The sequence below is a fragment of the Schistocerca piceifrons genome, chromosome 2 (genome assembly GCF_021461385.2).
Source record: "Schistocerca piceifrons isolate TAMUIC-IGC-003096 chromosome 2, iqSchPice1.1, whole genome shotgun sequence".
Taxonomy (NCBI): Eukaryota; Metazoa; Arthropoda; class Insecta; order Orthoptera; family Acrididae; genus Schistocerca; species Schistocerca piceifrons.
In genome coordinates this window covers 545,673,706-545,694,312 of record NC_060139.1, presented here as the reverse complement: position 1 = coordinate 545,694,312, position 20,607 = coordinate 545,673,706, and positions in this window count along the sequence as shown.

Here is a 20,607-nt window from a genome sequence, read left to right as displayed (position 1 = left end):
TAATAGCTGTCAGCTGCAGGAGGACATTAATCAGAATCAGCGGTGACTAACGAAAATGTATATGTACCGGACTAGGATTCGAACCCGGGATCTCCTGCTCTCTACGCAGGTGCGGTAACACTGCGTCATGGGGGACACAGTGTTATGGCAACTGCACAGACTATGTCGGACAGGGACTGCGGATGGATGGCGCTCGGTGGGAGTGTGGATCGGCCGTGAGGCGTACCGAGATGGTCCGTGCAGATGGTTTTTGTCAGAGATATTGTGTATTATGTAGATGTGCGATCATGGAGGTATAAAAAGATCGGAGTTGTCATTAGGTCACCAACTTGAAGCCTACGTCCGCCATATTAAGTAACTCAAAACATTAGGTTCACCCCATTCGTACCCTCATGTTTCACCGCGGTGGTACTTCTCACGAGGGAACCTCCCCATCGCACCCCCCTCAGATTTAGTTATAAGTTGGCACAGTGGATAGGCCTTGAAAAACTGAACACAGATCAATCGAGAAAACAGGAAGAAGTTGTGTGGTACTATGAAAAAAAAAGCAAAATATACAAATTGAGTAGTCCATGGGCAAGGTAGGCAACATCAAGGACAGTATGAGCTCAGGAGCGCCATGGTCCCGTGGTTAGCGTGAGCAGCTGCGGAATGAGAGGTCCTTGGTTCAAGTCTTCCCTCGAGTGAAAAGTTTACTTTCTTTATTTTCGCAAAGTTATGATCTGTCCGTTCGTTCATTGACGTCTCTGTCACCGTAATAAGTTTAGTGTCTGTGTTTTGCGACCGCACCGCAAAACCGTGCGATTAGTAGACGAAAGGACGTGCCTCTCCGATGGGAATCGAAAACATTTGATCGCAAGGTCATAGGTCAACCGATTCCTCCACAGGAAAACATGTCTCATATATTCTATACGACACTGGTGACCGCATGTGCGTCACATCACAGGAATATGTTGTCGACCCACCTAACTTGTACACTTGGCGAATGGGTAAAAAGATTCTTTTACCTTGCCCGATTTAGGTTTTCTTGTGGATACATACTCCAGCGCAGTTACCTCGCATCGGACGGAAGGACAGATAATAATTGTCTGAAAATAAAAAATTAAACTTTTCACTCGAGGGAAGACTTGAACCAAGGACCTCTCGTTCCGTACCTGCTCACGCTAACGACGGGACCACGGCGTTCCTGAGCTCACAGTCTCCTTGATGCTGCCTATCTTGCGCATGGACTACTCAATTTGTATATTTTGCTTATGTTTTTCATAGTTCCACACAACTTCTTCCTGTTTTCTCGATTGATCTGTGTTCAGTTTTTCAAGGCCTATCCACTGTGCCAACTTATAACTAAATCTGAGGGGGGTGCGATGGGGAGGTTCCCTTGTCAGTGACGTCACTCTGATGTGCCCGTGCCCAATTCCGACCGTGCTGGCTACTTTGATTGCGTGGAGACGTAGTACTTTTATCAAAAATGCCAGACTGCGTTGTTTACCAGTGTACTAATCGATACGATTGTACTCTAAAGTTTAAAGGAGTCACAGTTCATTCGTAAGTGGAGTCACACGAGCAATATTTTCTTTTGCATACATGAATTATGGTAGGACTGTTTACTTTTATTGTAGTGCTTTTATTACTGTCATATGACTTTAGATTTGCCGTACTTTATTCAATATACATTCTTTCTCCACTGCGTTTTCCACTGCCTTCCAAATCGCAAGCGCTGCGACACACGAGCCACGACATTGTGTCAACGGTCTCGTCCTAGCACAACAGGCGGCTACGTAACCGCGCTGAGTATTGGGGCAGCATCTCATGCCCTATACTCCTCCCGCCAATTGTAATGCACTGTTCACATTTCTTCCCCCTTTAAAAAAAATTCTGCCTAGAAGACCCGGAGACAGCGGTCGTGTATGTGTCAGTTTTTTGTGTATGATTGTTTGAATGTGCATATTTGCTTTGCTTCCTTTCTGAAGAAAGCTTTGGCAAAAAAGTTTGGTGGACACTCTTCTCGTCGTGCCTGCTTGCTGCTCGGCATCTGAATAGCAGTCTATCCGTTTCACAGTACAATTATTCTCTCATGAAGTTTGTTGCAAATAATACACAACAGGAACAATGATATATATAATTACAATAACAGAATTTAAAAAAATAACATTCAGTACCCCCCATTAAAGTTGTCTGTAGCATTAGCAGGGGTTCACAATTCTGCAACCCAAAAATTTTGACCCCTCACCCAGTGATATAAAATGCCTGACGGAAAGCAAAGTAAAATTTGAAACTAAATTGAGAACATTTGTCTTTGACAACTTCACCTTTTCCGCAGAAGACTATCTATTATTGTAATATGCAAATAATGAAGGATAGAAATTACTGACTAATATCTGTCTGTCTTTAAATTAAGAACAAAAAAACAATTAATGATCAGCAAAGACGTATATTTGCTAAAAATTTATTTATCGTGCAAATGATACTTGGAACGTAAAAATAACTTTGGTATATCACAAAGCGAGGTATATACTTACTTTGAAAACATGAAAACGAAATTCAAAAATAAAATGAAGCAAATGATCGTAGTAGACGTACAGTACTGGCGAGAAATATTGCGGAAAAAGAAAGAAATAAGCTACCGTTGGCCTATATGTTACTTAGGTTAATTTATCATTACCCCGCCATACTGACTTACATACAGAGTACATGTTAAAGCAAAATACCCATTTTACCGGCCTAAGCCTTTGAGACCGTTCCCTTAATCACTTTTATGGTATTCCATAATGCTGGAACATGTTTAAAAAAACGTTATCGTTCTCTTTACCCTGTGCATTTCAGTTATTGGTCGCACACTGTATGATGCATCATAGGAGAGATTTCGAAGTAAGAAGATATGTAATCTACAGAGAAACTAATACACTGGCAATCTTATAAAACAAGAACTCATTCTGCATGGAGCTATACCTGTATGCAGTTCTGTTTCTTTGACTTTTCAATGATCGTTCACTTTGTTGAAATGCGCAAGATACAATAGCATGCCTTGTTTCTTTCCCCACTGCACACGTTTATCGGCTAGCAAAGAACACGAAGGTAAGTTTTCTGCAACGTGCGAACGTTCTGCAGATAAGCTGAAAACTGAAAATGTAACGAACAAGCAGTACCAGTAAACAAACAAGCATTGCTTTCGGAGTTCCAGCTTCATTTGCTATCGATTCGAATACATTGAAATTGGAATTAAATGGATTCTGAAACCATGTTTTTACATCACTTCCTTCCTTTTTTAGTTATTCGAAATATGTCAACAAAAAACAGGTTACATTAACAAAGCTAAACGTGTCGTATTACTAGAGAAAATACGCATTCAAGAACAGAAAAACGTTCGAAATTTCCATCCTGGCACTATATTACTCATGTAAACACTATAATGTTCAATATTTACAACAGTTGTTACATGAATACGACAGAAATAATGAACTGTAAGTAATAGTAAATAGTAGTATGTTAATGTTTTGGCTTCAAAACAACGTATAGCGTAAGTCTATAGTATCATTTCCCTTTCTTTTCCTCCATTTTTGCAATCTTAATGTTGTCTATTTTTTTTGGTGAAAAAATTATGCTCTGGCTGCATTCAGTTTTAATTCTCCTCCTCGCCTGTAAACTATATGGGTTTTCGTAACACATACGTCAACAAAGACGGCATAAGTATTACACAGATGCGCTTATTAAATCAGCCAAAACATGTATCCCAATCCATAACTCTGTTCTCACATTGCAGTCGAATACAGATATTACCGAATTACGCTTGATTCTCACAAGCAATGTTATTCCTCATGTATTAAGGAGAAGAATCAATGCGTTTTCGGACTTAAGCCATTTCATAGTGTGTTCTGTAGAACAGTGGACGATGCCACATATTTCACGTTTGAGGGGGGTCTATTCGAGAGACATGGTGTTAGGACGAAATGGCTGCAATATGCCACACATGAGCAGAACTATCTAACTTCACACCAGGACTTCTTTGTGCAAGAGAAATGCTACCTGAGCTGCGGTGATGCTACTGTAAAAGCAATAAGACTGTTGCGTCTCCTTTGCCTACTGATCGTAGTGCTTACTCCCTTGTAAGAAGTTGCTGCTTCTTCGTCCGCATTTTCGTGCAGTAGGGCGTGGGCGGTGTATCAGTTGTAGAAAATACTTCTGTCAGTTTTTCTCGTTCTATTTCCTAGTGAGATATACCGCATCCATCAAAACCGATACTATTACTAATGATAAGCACGATCGATGCAGGAAGTGTGATTGAGGTTACGTATGTTTCCGACTTAAAAAGACGTACAAAATCCATTAATTTCCTAAGAGACAGAACAGTATTCTCCTGACTTCGTTGTATTTGGTTTATAAGCAGCTCTAACAGTAGATATACACTGAAGATGCCTTCCTGGGACACCAGAATAATGTAGAACGAAGTAGTTTTATCGTTTTAAAGTTTTTCACCATAGCGACTGGGGTGCGAAACTTGAAGGTGGTCGTATGTCTGATGTTGAAAAAATGTGTTCATAAATCATATGGCTTTGACAACGTAGAAATTGTAGGTGCAGAACCATGTTTGAGCTCTATCATTTCTCTCATGGCGGTACCTTCCTGGTACCTGTGTCAGACAGTGGAATAATACTTCAGAATTGATATCACAGTTGATTTATGTGAAACGTTTCAAAGTGCATCCGTCTGGAGCTCCATCATGTACAAACCACACATTTCTTCTTGACCGTCTGTTATATCTACGTAACAATCTCATGCCTACTATACACTGATAGGAGGTGCTACCCTCCTCGACATGCATGCCTCTGGAGAGATCTTGTGCATTGGGATGGGTCCTGTGGGTAAGACTAGTGCGAAACAGACTCTACTGAACAGCAGTTATGGACACAGCTCACCATGTTCCTTCACAAGACCTGGAATGTAGTGGAAGTTGGACCCTCATGCTTCTGGTAAGTTTCAGATCAAATTGGCGACTGTATTGCAGGGAGGATTGCTCAAGGATAATGTGGGAGAGATCCGTCAATCTCTGACTTTATTCTACGAATGCTAAAGTACTCAGTGACGCCCATCCACAAAATGAAATACAGCCAGCCCATAATAAAAAATTCTGTACTATGATTAGTGTCCAGGAAATATGTAGATAACCTAATCGGTACAGGGCGCTGTCTGCTACACGTTGGAGTATATGGCCGAATGGACACACAGCGAAGTCGTCTGTCTGAATTTGCAATCTAGTATATGGTACTTGAAAAGTAGTGGAAGAGTGATTTAGCGATGATACAGAAATTGGGAAGCATTCTGCCGTGTCACTGGCTGAAGTTGAAATTACACAACAGTTGGTATACTTTGATGCATGTGACTAAATGGACATACTGCACAGTCATCTATCTGCGCTCACAGTTTAGTATATGGTACATGAGAAGTAGTGGAAGGGTGATTTAGTGATCATACAGAAACTGGGAAGAATTCTGTTGTGTCACTGGCTGGCGTTAAAATTAAGGCAGAACTGGTAACATTGCTAAAATTCATTGAGCTATCAACCGCAGTGCATATTACAGTACGTCCCCCCATATCAACAGTGTCTTTACCATCCCATTCATCCACTGGTATGCTGTTACCACATAATGATTGACTGACACTACTTGGTTGAGATGGAGAGAGCCTTGGCGGAACATTTGATATCTCCTAATTGTTGCTATTGCTGCTGTGGAGCGTGGGAGTAAAAGTAGAGGTCATCACCTTCGTACAGTTGTTTGGAAGCATTCGTCAATGCTGCAGACTCATCCTATTTTCATATGCTGTAATGCCTTCTACATGATTTTCTTTTCACCAATAAGATAACAGTACCTCTTTTTATTTCTACTAGCTCACGCATGTTGTGGACAGCACCTTCCGCTGATGGTCAACACCAGAACAGTAATCATGTATATGACTGCAAAATGAGGTGATGATGCTCTTCAAAGTGGAACACCGAAACATCCGTAGCCTTGTCGCTGTGGAAGATGAGATTAAACATATAGGATAGCAGTTTGAAATGCTCTACAATGCCGCAAACTCTTCCGATTTCCATATGTTGCAATGACTTCCATACTTTTGTAAATTAGAAACATTGCCTCTGTGTTTTACTTCCGTCAACCTGTGTGTTGTGAGAGCTGCATAGTTTGCATCGTGCAGTGTCCAGATTTCTGAGAGAGCAAATGGATCAAAATGTGTTAATGTTGGTTTAGCACCTGATACAGACCTCAAAGTAATGGTAGAAAAACAAAAATGGCAGTGTACAAAACTGTAATCGTACACTGCTTGGCTGTGTTACAACCAAAAAAATTACCTATTAAATTGCCTGTCAAGGAACAGTACAGGAACCCTCTCTTGTGATTGATGGTCTGTTGGATATGATTTTCCTCCAATAGAGTCGACAAAGCTTTACATAGGTCTGTGCAAGCAACTTCGACCACTGGTCACCCACTCCAATGGAGCAATACGTATATATATGTAATATGCTAAATGTCATCAAACAGACTATTTGTTTTCCGATATATCAGAAGAGAGAGACGCAGTAAAGTGTTGTAGGATGTTCTATTACAAGGGCTGGTAAACTGATTAATGTCTGGATGCATATAGTGCTCTCAAAATTACACTGATTTTTCTCATAAAAAAAAAATAGGTTTTACCCCAATTCCTGTGTTATTTCGTACTTCATATTCTCTAATTATAAAGTAGGCACCACTTGAATTATAGCTCATTGTGGAACCTAGAAATGATAGTGCTTTTCCCGACATGTGAGTAGATTGCATGAAACAGGCTATGATGACAAAATTACTTACAAAACTAGAACACAAGAATCTGCTGTATGATAGAAACTTTGCAGTCAGTGAGTTATGCATTAAAAATGTCAAATGTAAGCATGCCGACAGTAACTGGTTTCGATGCAACAGAAAAGACATGAGGTAATAGCTTATAGGAAGTTCTATTACAAGACAGGCATTCACGATTTACTCTGCAGTTGAATGGAGAAACTATATCGGCTTTGCTCATAAAACTAAAAAAAATGGACTGCGCCTATATTCATGGAAAGAGAACATTTATTATCATCACGATTGTGTTTTCCTTTTTAATAGATACTCGATTATAACAGATGTGTTGATGTTAAATACAATTGTTACAGGATAGTGTCTTCACATTCAAAACTGCAGACAGTTGTGGGGGTGGTGTGGGGACAGTCCAGTGTGTATGTGTGCTCACCCGAGGCAGCAGTGCCCACACCAGGGTTGCGCTGTATGGGGCAGGGTGGTGCCACTATATTTTAGGTGAAGAAACAAGGTCCACATCAGGTGGCCCTCATTTATCTCATATTGTTTAGTTGCTTTTACAACCTTTTGTGTTGCCGAAGGGCTGATGCTTGGACTGTCGCCTCAAGGCAGGCTGCGTACCACTTGTCCACCAGTGGAGGGGCGGTAGGCTGCAGAAAAACCGCGAGGCGCTCAGTAGCAGTTGCCCATTTGAAAAGACCTCTGTCCCCAAAGTAGGAGGAGGGAGGGAGGGTAGGAGGGAGGTGGAGAGATGAAGGGAGCTAGGAGGGCCTATAATTCCATTATTTCTCTGTCGTACATCGGGGAGAACACACACTCAACTGCTACCCCTCTGCAGTCTTTTGGGATGACGATTTTCCACAGTACATATGTTGGTTTTTTGCAACAATTGCGATGTGTAATTAGAACAGTTAACCATTTTCCATCAGTTGCAGTAGCATGTATTGGCTTCACTTACCTGGGCTATAGGGTGATTGTCAAGCAGGTATCTGTAGCAAACTCTGACATCAAACAGCAAGAGGTACAGTCCCCAACTGTATGCTTACAGGTAATACATTTATTAAACTCCTCTCTGCCCAACACCAGCATCTCATCAGTTGAACGTATTTCCTGCCAAAAAATGAAGAAAGTACCTTCCACTCCAGTCTTTTCTCCCACCAGCTCATAGGCGAAGGGTAGAGTTCGAGTAAGCCTGCGAATAGTTTCGAGTGGTATTGTGAATTTTTTCGCAGCAGGATAACATCAGTTGTATGGCATCGTCCATTTTTGAGCTGTATTGCGATTTTAGACACTCCTTGTATAGCATTATGCATGTAGTTATTTAATTAGGACTGATATTTGTGATTAATTACGTAATTAGGACCGACATTTATGGTTAATTACGTAATTAGGATTGATATTTCGTTCGGTTTCCCAACCAAAATAAATAAAGTATGCCAACCTAATCTTTCTCCCCTGCATCTGGGCAGTTTCCATGTGATCAGGGGTACACTTAAGCTTTCCATCCAGAAGGACCAGGGATCGAGTCCCAGAAAGGGAGCCGCCATTTCTAATTTCCCATAAATTCCCGGGTGAGGGGTCACGTGGGGCTTCAGCACAGCCCTCAAGCAAAAAAGTTCCCACGATTTGAAATTCCCACCAAAATTCCAAATTCCCGCCAATAGATTAGGTGGGGAAGCAGGGGGTGTTGTTCCCTGTCTACTAGTCAAACACGGGGTGACTTGGAAACCTGATTTCTCAGGTCGCTAATCAGTCAAATTGAATTAATAAATTTTATTACAGAAGGAAATAATTAGAATACATACTTAATTTTGTCCCCCCCCCCCCCCCCCCATGAACCATGGACCTTGCCGTTGGTGGGGAGGCTTGCGTGCCTCAGCGATACAGATAGCCGTACCGTAGGTGCAACCACAACGGAGGGGTATCTGTTGAGAGGCCAGACAAACGTGTGGTTCCTGAAGAGGGGCAGCAGCCTTTTCAGTAGTTGCAAGGGCAACAGTCTGGATGACTGACTGATCTGGCCTTGTAACAATAACCAAAACGGCCTTGCTGTGCTGGTACTGCGAATGGCTGAAAGCAAGGGGAAACTACAGCCGTAATTTTTCCCGAGGGCATGCAGCTTTACTGTATGATTACATGATGATGGCGTCCTCTTGGGAAAAATATTCCGGAGGTAAAATAGTCCCCCATTCGGATCTCCGGGCGGGGACTACTCAAGAGGATGTCGTTATCAGGAGAAAGAAAACTGGCGTTCTACGGATCGGAGCGTGGAATGTCAGATCCCTTAATCGGGCAGGTAGGTTAGAAAATTTAAAAAGGGAAATGGATAGGTTGAAGTTAGATATAGTGGGAATTAGTGAAGTTCGGTGGCAGGAGGAACAAGACTTCTGGTCAGGTGACTACAGGGTTATAAACACAAAATCAAATAGGGGTAATGCAGGAGTAGGTTTAATAATGAATAGGAAAATAGGAATGCGGGTAAGCTACTACAAACAGCATAGTGAACGCATTATTGTGGCAAAGATAGATACGAAGCCCACACCTACTACAGTAGTACAAGTTTATATGCCAACTAGCTCTGCAGATGACGAAGAAATTGAAGAAATGTATGATGAAACAAAAGAAATTATTCAGATTGTGAAGGGAGACGAAAATTTAATAGTCATGGGTGACTGGAATTCGAGTGTAGGAAAAGGGAGAGAAGGAAACATAGTAGGTGAATATGGATTGGGGGACAGAAATGAAAGAGGAAGCCGCCTGGTAGAATTTTGCACAGAGCACAACATAATCATAACTAACACTTGGTTTAAGAATCATGAAAGAAGGTTGTATACATGGAAGAACCCTGGAGATACTAAAAGGTATCAGATAGATTATATAATGGTAAGACAGAGATTTAGGAACCAGGTTTTAAATTGTAAGACATTTCCAGGGGCAGATGTGGACTCTGACCACAATCTATTGGTTATGACCTGTAGATTAAAACTGAAGAAACTGCAAAAAGGTGGGAATTTAAGGAGATGGGACCTGGATAAACTAAAAGAACCAGAGTTTGTACAGAGATTCAGGGAGAGCATAAGGGAGCAATTGACAGGAATGGGGGAAATAAATACAGTAGAAGAAGAATGGGTAGCTTTGAGGGATGAAGTAGTGAAGGCAGCAGAGGATCAAGTAGGTAAAAAGACGAGGGCTAGTAGAAATCCTTGGGTAACAGAAGAAATATTGAATTTAATTGATGAAAGGAGAAAATATAAAAATGCAGTAAGCGAAACAGGCAAAAAGGAATACAAACGTCTCAAAAATGAGATCGACAGGAAGTGCAAAATGGCTAAGCAGGGATGGCTAGAGGACAAATGTAAGGATGTAGAGGCCTATCTCACTAGGGGTAAGATAGATACCGCCTACAGGAAAATTAAAGAGACCTTTGGAGATAAGAGAACGACTTGTATGAATATCAAGAGCTCAGATGGAAACCCAGTTCTAAGCAAAGAAGGGAAAGCAGAAAGGTGGAAGGAGTATATAGAGGGTCTATACAAGGGCGATGTACTTGAGGACAATATTATGGAAATGGAAGAGGATGTAGATGAAGATGAAATGGGAGATACGATACTGCGTGAAGAGTTTGACAGAGCACTGAAAGACCTGAGTCGAAACAAGGCCCCCGGAGTAGACAATATTCCATTGGAACTACTGACGGCCTTGGGAGAGCCAGTCCTGACAAAACTCTACCATCTGGTGAGCAAGGTGTATGAAACAGGTGAAATACCCTCAGACTTCAAGAAGAATATAATAATTCCAATCCCAAAGAAAGCAGGTGTTGACAGATGTGAAAATTACCGAACAAACAGTTTAATAATCCACAGCTGCAAAATACTAACACGAATTCTTTACAGACGAATGGAAAAACTAGTAGAAGCCAACCTCGGGGAAGATCAGTTTGGATTCCGTAGAAACACTGGAACACGTGAGGCAATACTGACCTTACGACTTATCTTAGAAGAAAGATTAAGGAAAGGCAAACCTACGTTTCTAGTATTTGTAGACTTAGAGAAAGCTCTTGACAATGTTGACTGGAATACTCTCTTTCAAATTCTAAAGGTGGCAGGGGTAAAATACAGGGAGCGAAAGGCTATTTACAATTTGTACAGAAACCAGATGGCAGTTATAAGAGTCGAGGGACATGAAAGGGAAGCAGTGGTTGGGAAGGGAGTAAGACAGGGTTGTAGCCTGTCCCCGATGTTGTTCAATCTGTATATTGAGCAAGCAGTAAAGGAAACAAAAGAAAAATTCGTAGTAGGTATTAAAATTCATGGAGAAGAAATAAAAACTTTGAGGTTCGCCGATGACATTGTAATTCTGTCAGAGACAGCAAAGGACTTGGAAGAGCAGTTGAATGGAATGGACAGTGTCTTGAAAGGAGGATATAAGATGAACATCAACAAAAGCAAAACAAGGATAATGGAATGTAGTCTAATTAAGTCGGGTGATGCTGAGGGAATTACATTAGGAAATGAGGCACTTAAAGTAGTAAAGGAGTTTTGCTATTTGGGGAGTAAAATAACTGATGATGGTCGAAGTAGAGAGGATATAAAATGTAGGCTGGCAATGGCAAGGAAAGCGTTTCTGAAGAAGAGAAATTTGTTAACATCCGGTATTGATTTAAGTGTCAGGAAGTCATTTCTGAAAGTATTCGTATGGAGTGTAGCCATGTATGGAAGTGAAACATGGACGATAAATAGTTTGGACAAGAAGAGAATAGAAGCTTTCGAAATGTGGTGCTACAGAAGAATGCTGAAGATTAGATGGGTAGATCACATAACTAATGAGGAAGTATTGAATAGAATTGGGGAGAAGAGAAATTTGTGGCACAGCTTGACCAGAAGAAGGGATCGGTTGGTAGGACATGATCTGAGGCATCAAGGGATCACCAATTTAGTATTGGAGGGCAGCGTGGAGGGTAAAAATCGTAGGGGGAAACCAAGAGATGAATACACTAAGCAGATTCAGAAGGATGTAGGTTGCAGTAGGTACTGGGAGATGAAAAAGCTTGCACAGGATAGAGTAGCATGGAGAGCTGCATCAAACCAGTCTCAGGACTGAAGACCACAACAACAACAACAACTTAATTTTGTGTTAAACAGATGTGTCGCAAGCAAAGAGCGACAGACAAAATAAGAAATCTCTTCAGTATAGACAATGCTACTTAGGAGGAGCGAAATGACTAACCTTTATGCTACTCTTCAACTCGCTGCTGTAGAACTCGTAGAAATGGGCCGCGGCCAGGCAGCACGGCGCTTGTGTCCTTTTCGTGTACAGGGTGCTGCCATCGTGCTGTCGTCCTGGAGAGGGGTCGGTCAGTGTGCAATTGGCCTACATCGTCTCACAGCCTTCTATGTTCTAACGTTCCCAACTGGCGTGCCAGCGGTTGAGTTTACACCAGAAAATCCCCCCCCCCCCCCAACCCACAGACTGTATAAGGAGCTTGACAGTGGGAGGGGAGGTAGGATCGTGGACGCTGCGCTGGACTGGAAGCTGTGGTTGCATGGGACGTCAGCCTTCCGGTCGAACCCCGCCATCCGGCCTTCGCTCTGGCGGAAACGTCCCCGGAAAACAACTAAAAGGGTACACGTCCACCTCTGAGGCAGATGTAGAAGCCGTCGGCTGCTGCAGTGTGGGCGGGTCCAGATCCATCGGTAGGACGACACGAGATAGAGGAGGTGAAGGCTCCGTCTCCATGTGGTCATCCCGTGGTATCGTGATGACACCATCTGGTGGCTGCTGTGGACACGCTGTCCTCAGGATCCGGGAATCTGGGGAAAGAGATACAGAAGGATCACCGTGCACATGACAGTGGCGAATTTTATTATGATGTCGGCGCTGCAATCCGTATGGGCCTCAAATGAGATATATGAATACGCCAAGTCGACAAAGGATCTCGCCTCGCACCCACCGTCTGCTGACGCTAAAAACCCTCTCAAAGACAATATTATGCGGCGTAAAGCGATATTTGCCGCGCCGAATGGTGAAGAGGGTGGAGCATGTGCAGCAGTGTCCGATGGCGGTGGCCGTGAAGAATTGCCGCCAGCGATCGTCCATCTCATGGATGCGAACGATAGGAGGCGAAAAACAGTTTCAGAGCAGTGCAGTTGCAGTGGCGTACCTGGTGCGAAGTTTGGTCAGCTGCTGTTTGAAGGTTCTGAAAAACGTTCCACTTCGCCGTTTGACTGTGGATGGAATTGTACACTAGTTAGATGCATATGCCATTACGTTCACAGAATGTTTCAAAGTCATTTGACGTGAACTGAGGGCCGTTGTCCGATACTATGAGTTCAGGCAAACCTTAGAGGCCAAAAATAGAGGACAACGTCTGAATTGTGCTACGCGACGTTGTCGAGTTCACTGGCACAGCAAAAGTCTATCACAATCAACCAACGATTGTTCCAAAAAGGTCCCGCAAAGTCAATGTGCACACGTTGCCATGGTGATTGCGACTCCGGCAAAGCAGAGAATTTTTGTGGTGGAGCGGACTGATTTTCCGTACGTGCGTGACATTATGACGTCACCTGTTCTATTAGTGTGTCCATATCCTGCCAAGCACAGTGTCGACGCGCTAACTGCTTTATACGAACAATCTCCCTGTGTCCTTGGTGAAGTAACTGCATCACTCCTTTTTGCAAAGCTTTGGAAATCAGCACATGTGACTGTCCACTGTCATTTTTAACAAGAATCACACCTTATTGTATGTGAGGCTATGAGACAACAACAAAGTCCATCTTTGCAATTTTTGGGTAGTTGACGTAGGAACCGGCTTCATCGGATGAAACAAGAACTGCAATGACTTGTGATCTGTTACTAAGTAGAATTTTCTGCCATATATTTAGAGGTGGAATTTGGTGACACCATACACAATAGCCAACGTCTCTTTCTCTGTTTGTGAATAGTTATACTGAGCTTTGGACAACACTTTAGATGCGAAAGCAATAGTCCTGTCTTTATCATCAATTCTGTGCGAAAGCACTGCACTGATTTCGTAAGAGGGAGCATCAACTTGCAGCACAACAGGTTTGTCAGGATCAATGTGAAACAAGCATCGATCACTGAGCAATTCATTTTTAAGTTTTTGAAAAGCTTCTTGGCACTCATCTGAACAAAGGGCACATTCTTGTGACACAAGCGATGCAACGGACTTGCGATTTGTGCTGCATTCGGTATGAATCGAATATAATGGTTCATTTTCCTTAAGACTGACTGCAATTCTGTTTCACTGCAAGGAACCGGCAGGTCACGTATGGCTAACAAATGTGACTAAAGAGGGTGTACACCTTGACTGTTTATGACATTACTATGAAACTGAAACTCAGGTTTAAAAAAATCACACTTGTCCAGCTACACTTTAGTCCTGCATCAGATAAAACACGAAACAAAGCACACAAATTTTCAATGTGTTCTTTAGATGTACGTCCTGCTACGACAATATCGTCCAAATAGTTTGAATAGTTTGGTACTTGAGCAGTCAGGTGTTCCAAATACTATTGGAAAATGGCGGTTGCGGATGCACTGCCAAAAGGCAAATGCAAATATCTAAACAAGCCTAAATGAGTGTCCACAACACACACTTTTTGAGATTCTCCATCTAATGATATTTGAAAACATGCGTTGCACAAATCAATTTTTGAAAAGTAGCGACCAGCACGTAATCTGTCCATAAAAAGCTCGGGGTGTGGCGATGGCTAAGTATCAATCACAGTTTGTGGATTGACTGTAGACTTAAAGTCAACACAAAAGCAAATGTGACCTGAAGGTTTGGGAAGCAAAACCAGTGGACTTACCCACTGACTAGCTTCTATGTCCGCTAGCTCCGCTATCGTGCAATTCTTCAAGTTCAGCAGAGACTTCGTCACGTAATGCAATGGAAACAGTGCTGGCCGGGCAAAATTTCGGCTGAGCATTGTCTTCCATAGTAATATGCGCAACAAAATTGTTAGCCGTGCCTTAAACATTAGAAAATAGTTCAAGGAATTCTCTCAGCAGGCTAGCTACACTGTCTTTAGCATTGACTGCAGACACTGACAACACAGTGTCCTGAATTTGAAACCCATATAAATCAAATTAATCAAGGGCATATATGTTTTCACACAGTGAAACACATAGTTCGCTTATGCGAGCGACACATGGCAGGCAAAGTAAATTTTTCTGAGAACGGAAATGGTTTGTCCATTATAAGCCGTCAGGTGCGTGCTAGTTTTAGACAGGCATGGGGAGCCTAATAGTTGATATGTGTTACGATTCGGCAATGTAACAGAGGCACCCACGTACAACTGAAATTTGACACGTTTTCCACTAATATGCAAATGTACAAAAAAGGCTGTTGGACTGGCGTAGCACTGAAGAAACTGCTCTGCTAATGCCCGCAGCAGGCTTTGGATACAATGCATTGATTACATGTGCCTTGTGACGAGATTTTTCTGAGTGGGCAGATTTCTGAGGTTTGTTCCGTTGCAACCTTACGGATTATTAAAAAAAAATGGTTCAAATGGCTCTGAGCACTAGAACTTAGAACTACTTAAACCTAACTAACCTAAGGACGACATACACATCCATGACCAAGGACTGATTCGAACCTGCGACTGTAGCGCACGGTTTATACACGACCTTTCTTGCAACAAGTGTAACACTAAGCTTGTTAGGACTGGCAGTCTTGGCATTTGTGCCGTGAATAGCACCGAACGCCTGACTTAATTCTGTTTGCCTGTTCACAGTTGCTTAGGCGGTTTTTTTTTCCTTTATTGATTTTCAATTCCCCCCTGAACGGGCCGGGCTGGCAGCAGCTTAGTACGCTGCTCTACAGCCTACAGACTTTTTAAAAACGGAAGAAGAAAAGAAACAAGAAAAACAGGCGATAAAACGGTGACTTAAAGTGTAAAATGGCGGAAAAACAGAAATCAAAGGGGCTGGCAATGTTAATAAAATACACAAGAATCAGACAAGTAACATAGTAGACACACAATTAAAAAAACATGGCGACAGTCTGGTTTCTGTTCACAAGAGATAAAAAAATCACACCCAGCGACAGTATGATGGCTGTTCGCAACACTTCCCAAAAGACACACAACACTCACTGTAAAACACTCACAGTAAAACACTGCACGAAAACGGCGGCACAAAGATGACACTCCCGAGCCAAGGGCAGATGGGGGGGGGGGGGGGGGGAATTGGAGGAGGGGGAAAAACAAGGAGGGAGGAGAAAAAAAACGAAAAGGGGGGGGGAACCAAGGAGGGAGAGGACTCATAAGGGGGGAGAGGGGCAGGGCAGACGCGAGAGGGAATGAGAAAAGGCAGAGGAGGGAAATGCAAAAGAACTTGGGGGAGAGAAGGGGGCATAGAGAGGGGAGGTGGGGAAAAAAAAGGACGGAAGGTGGGAGAGGGAACCCGGGAAAAAGACAAAGGAAAGGAGGGGAAGCGAGGATCAGAGTTGATTGCTTAGGCGGCATGGAGAACTGTTTATGCAGCATGGTGCGCGCAAGCTGCCACTGCCTAATACGCCAGTCGTAAGCAAGGTACGACTCAACCTAATAAATTGGTGGCTGCTCAAATTTATCGGCCGACACGGCGCCTGAATCGTACTAATCTAGTATTTGCACTATGTGCTGGAAAGATGGATCGGACTGTTTCAAAATCTGTTCTCTAAGTAAGTACGATTTCATCTTGCAACAACATAACATCGGAATGTAAAGCACCACAAGCACATTTGAATTTGTATTTCCTCGTCATACCCCGCAAATCTGTCACCTACTCGCGATAAGTTTGTTACGACCTTTTCTTTCAATTAAAAAATTGATACCTATCTACTATCACATTCACTTGTTTGTAATAATAGATAGTTAGTGAAACTGCAACCTGTTCATACGAAAGTTCACTCTGAGTGGTGTTAGGAAACAACTTCTGTATGAGGCAGAACACTGAACTTCCTACCATGGACAATAAATAATGGAGTTTCACAGTACCTGGTAAATTGTGAGCAATTATGTGGGCTTCAAACTGTTGCAACCACTCGAGTCTTTCCTCTTGTTGTTCATGAAACTGGCAAAAAGACGGTATGGCACTCAGAGCCACAGTAGGTGCCTGTTGTACTGCATTCATTTGATTCACCAGTAGCTGCTGTGCCATGTTTAGAGTGTAGGTGTTTTCTGGGTCTGGAACTGAAGCGTCTGTGTTAGCTGCATTGCGTCAATCGCTTGCAGCTGCGGCGCCTAAGCAGGGGCTGGGAGAGGTACGTTGTTCATTTTGGAAGAGATAAATGCAAGAAACAGACAAGGCAAACAATACAAATAAGTACAAAAGCAAAGAAAATTTCTGCAACACCCACCTGAAAACACTGATTTGCAAAAACACTGGGACGCTATTAAAGCAAGTGAACACACCCCTGTAAAGAAAAGACAATGTAGAGTTAAAGAGCCAGAAAAAAAATCTGTGACCACCAAACACAGGGCTTTTCGTAGAAATCGTCGCCAATGTTGTATCCTGCCTACTCATCGAATATGGGGTGCCTGGGAAAACTGCTTTCTTGCATCGCTAGACAACAATTCAAGCAAACCGTATTAGTGAATTTTATTACAGAAGCAAATGATTACAATACTTAACTTTGTGTTAAACAGATGTGTTGCAAGCAAAGGGCGACAGTCAAAACAGGAAATCTCTTCAGTACAGACAATGCTACATAGTAGTAGCAAAATGACTAGTCTTGTTGGTATTCTTGAACTCGCTGCTGTAGAACTCGTAGAACTGGGCCGTGGCCTGGCAGCACAGCGCTTATGTCCTCTTTGTGTAGAAGGCGCTGCCATCGCATTGTCATCTTGGAGAGGGATTGGTCAGTATGCAATTTGCTGACGTCATCTCACAGCCCACTCTGCTCTAATGTTCCCACCTAGTGTGCCAGCACTTGACTTTACACCCAAACAAAGAGGGGGTGGGGATCCACACACAGGCAGAAGAAAACACATGATGCCATCTGGGAGTGGGGATGGGGATGGGTGGTGGTTGGGGTGTAATTAATTGATCAATTTAATTAATTTGCATATCAAGTTGATATCAAATTGATATCAGAATTGGGGTAGGAGCCCCATCTCCCTATTACTCTTACATTACAAAATAATAAGTGGATGTCACTCATAGTACTATGGAACGCTCTATCTACAACTGTCAAAAAAATAATACGAAATTTCCCTATTATCCCTACACAGAAAGTAACTATGTGATGTATGTCAGCAACATTGCAAATAAAAGAACATGTGTTCCAAGATGATGTATTGACGTCACTCCGCCTAGACCAAAGTATAATACAAGACACAATCTCATACCACTATTACATAAATGATGGATAAAATGATATATAAATTCAATGTCAACAGGAGCACTTGCTAACGGCACATATGCTGAAACAAGCTGGTCGTGAACTTATATAATCAACAAGATATTAACAATTTGCAGCTAATTCTGTCAAAAGTATAAAGAAGATGCAATATTCGATTAGGCTTTGAAGTTAAAATAACAGTAGTTCCTCTCTGGCTGATGTACCATAATATCGCTCTGTAAACAACTGCCCTCGCCCAGCAATCTTATCTTAAAAGTGACTTCTTAATACATTATATTAACTGAAAAGATCCAGTATATAATGTGGCCCACTTAGTTTTATTGTTTTCTCGGTACTGTTTCAAGAGGAAGATATACATGTATTTTTTAAGCTGATCTGATTAGGTTCATGAGGCCCCGTCTTACATCAGATCAGGGTTTCACACGTACAGCACCTCTTTTAATTCGTAAATAACAACCTTAATATGACAAAGAACATTAAAATGATCTGAGTGTTGGAAGTGGGTATGTGAGTGAATAATACTGACTATGAACTAATACTGTTAATAGTGGCATTACTTGTACTAATGCAACTGCTGAAACTAATAGGGATAATAATAATAATAATAATAATAATAATAATGTAGGTAGCGGCAGATATAAAAGAAATTGATATTTTTCCGTTCAACAAGTTCTGGGAAAAGGAAATTTAAGGAGACTACACCAGTTGAGAATACTAGAAAACGAGACGGATTTGGTTGGAAAGGAGGATGTAAAAGGGTATCTAGCACTTACAGGGACAATGACAATCCTAATTGTTTCTTTAGTAGATGTACCATAAACTACCTTCTGAAGCTGGCGATGTGTTTCAGTTCTCTAATACGTATTACGTAGGAGGCTATTGCAGAGTCGAGTTCCTACTACGAGAAGGTCTTCGAGAAAGTGGCTGTACGATGGAGTGGGACAGTAAGAATTTTGCTCTGATGGAAACGGATGTTTCTGCCGTGTTGTTCAGACAAGAGCGTTAAGCGTTAAGGAGGTATGTGAGGGACAGTGTTCATTGATGAAACTGGCGACAGGAAGGGCATCCGGCCACCCCCTAAAATCAACATTCTACATCCGATTAAGCAGCAGACCCCGCAAGTCGGGATTAATGCTTGGACAGAGAGAGAGTGTTCATTGCTAAAACAGTACAGAACAAAGATGGTATGGAAATCTCTGCGCCTGTCGGCACGCAGTCAAGATAGTTGTGCATATGATAGTGAAATATGATCAAAGAGTCGAACATCATAGATATAACGAACACTGGCATTCGTAAGGCCGGTATTGCACTATCATATTTCTTCGTCAAAGCTGATATGTCAAATATTTATGTCAAAGACATTAGATAGTGTAGTAGAGAACTTCGTCAAATCTCGCCTTCCGTCAAATAAAAATGATCAAATCTAGAGCCTCGCCGTAGGTTTTATCAGAAAATCCTTTGTCTTCTGTTCACGGCGATGCGAAATGTAACCGCTTGGAGCGCTGGCATCACTGCAGCTATTTGACGTCTGTAGTGTGTTTTCAAACAGCGTTGCAAAGTTTGGTTGATTTATTCCTCCGACTCTTCTTACAATAACCTTGCTTCGACAGGGATGGAGAGAGAGCAAGGGGGACAGTTCATGTTATTAATCGTGTGCTGGTGGGCAGGTGGAATACGCTGCGGGCGACTTCAAATCCACAATTACAGCTACAGTCACCCACCTCTACATCTGAAAAAGTCTTGGTAGCGTTTCAGCAATCCTGAATATAGGACGACACACTCTAAAATAATTTTTTTTCTTAGCTCTCCATTCCAGTTTGTCTCTTTTTGAACTCTGGATGCCACAAGTTAAAAGTGCTTAATCTGTTTCGTACTTTTTATTAATTTTGTACTTGTTGGAACACTAATTCAGTTAATTAAATTACTGAAAAACAAAAATAGTTCTTAATGCCCATATAGTGCGCTAAACATTTATTTATCGTCGGAATTTGCTCCTTCAGTGCATCACACGTTCCTTGAATTACTTTGGATAATGTACTCTGTGGTATTCGTGTACTGTATAATAAGTTAGAGTAGGTGTCTCCTATAGCAAGAAATCGCAGTGTTATGGTGAACCTGTCTTCTGCACATATAGCATTACTCAATTGAGAGCCAATTTACTGAGAAAATACTGAAATGCATTCTCTTCCATTCGTAAATAATTTATATAAGACTTGGTGCCCTCCACTTGCATCTCTTGTAACAAATTTTGCTGAAGCTATTATTACCACGACGTAAGACCCACGGCTTCACCATAGCATATTTACTCCTTTTCGTTCGTCTCTTCTCTTCCAAATGCACACACTATGCAATTGTGGTACAAGTGACTGCAGCGTATAATAAGTTGTTGTTGTCCGCCATCTTGAACTC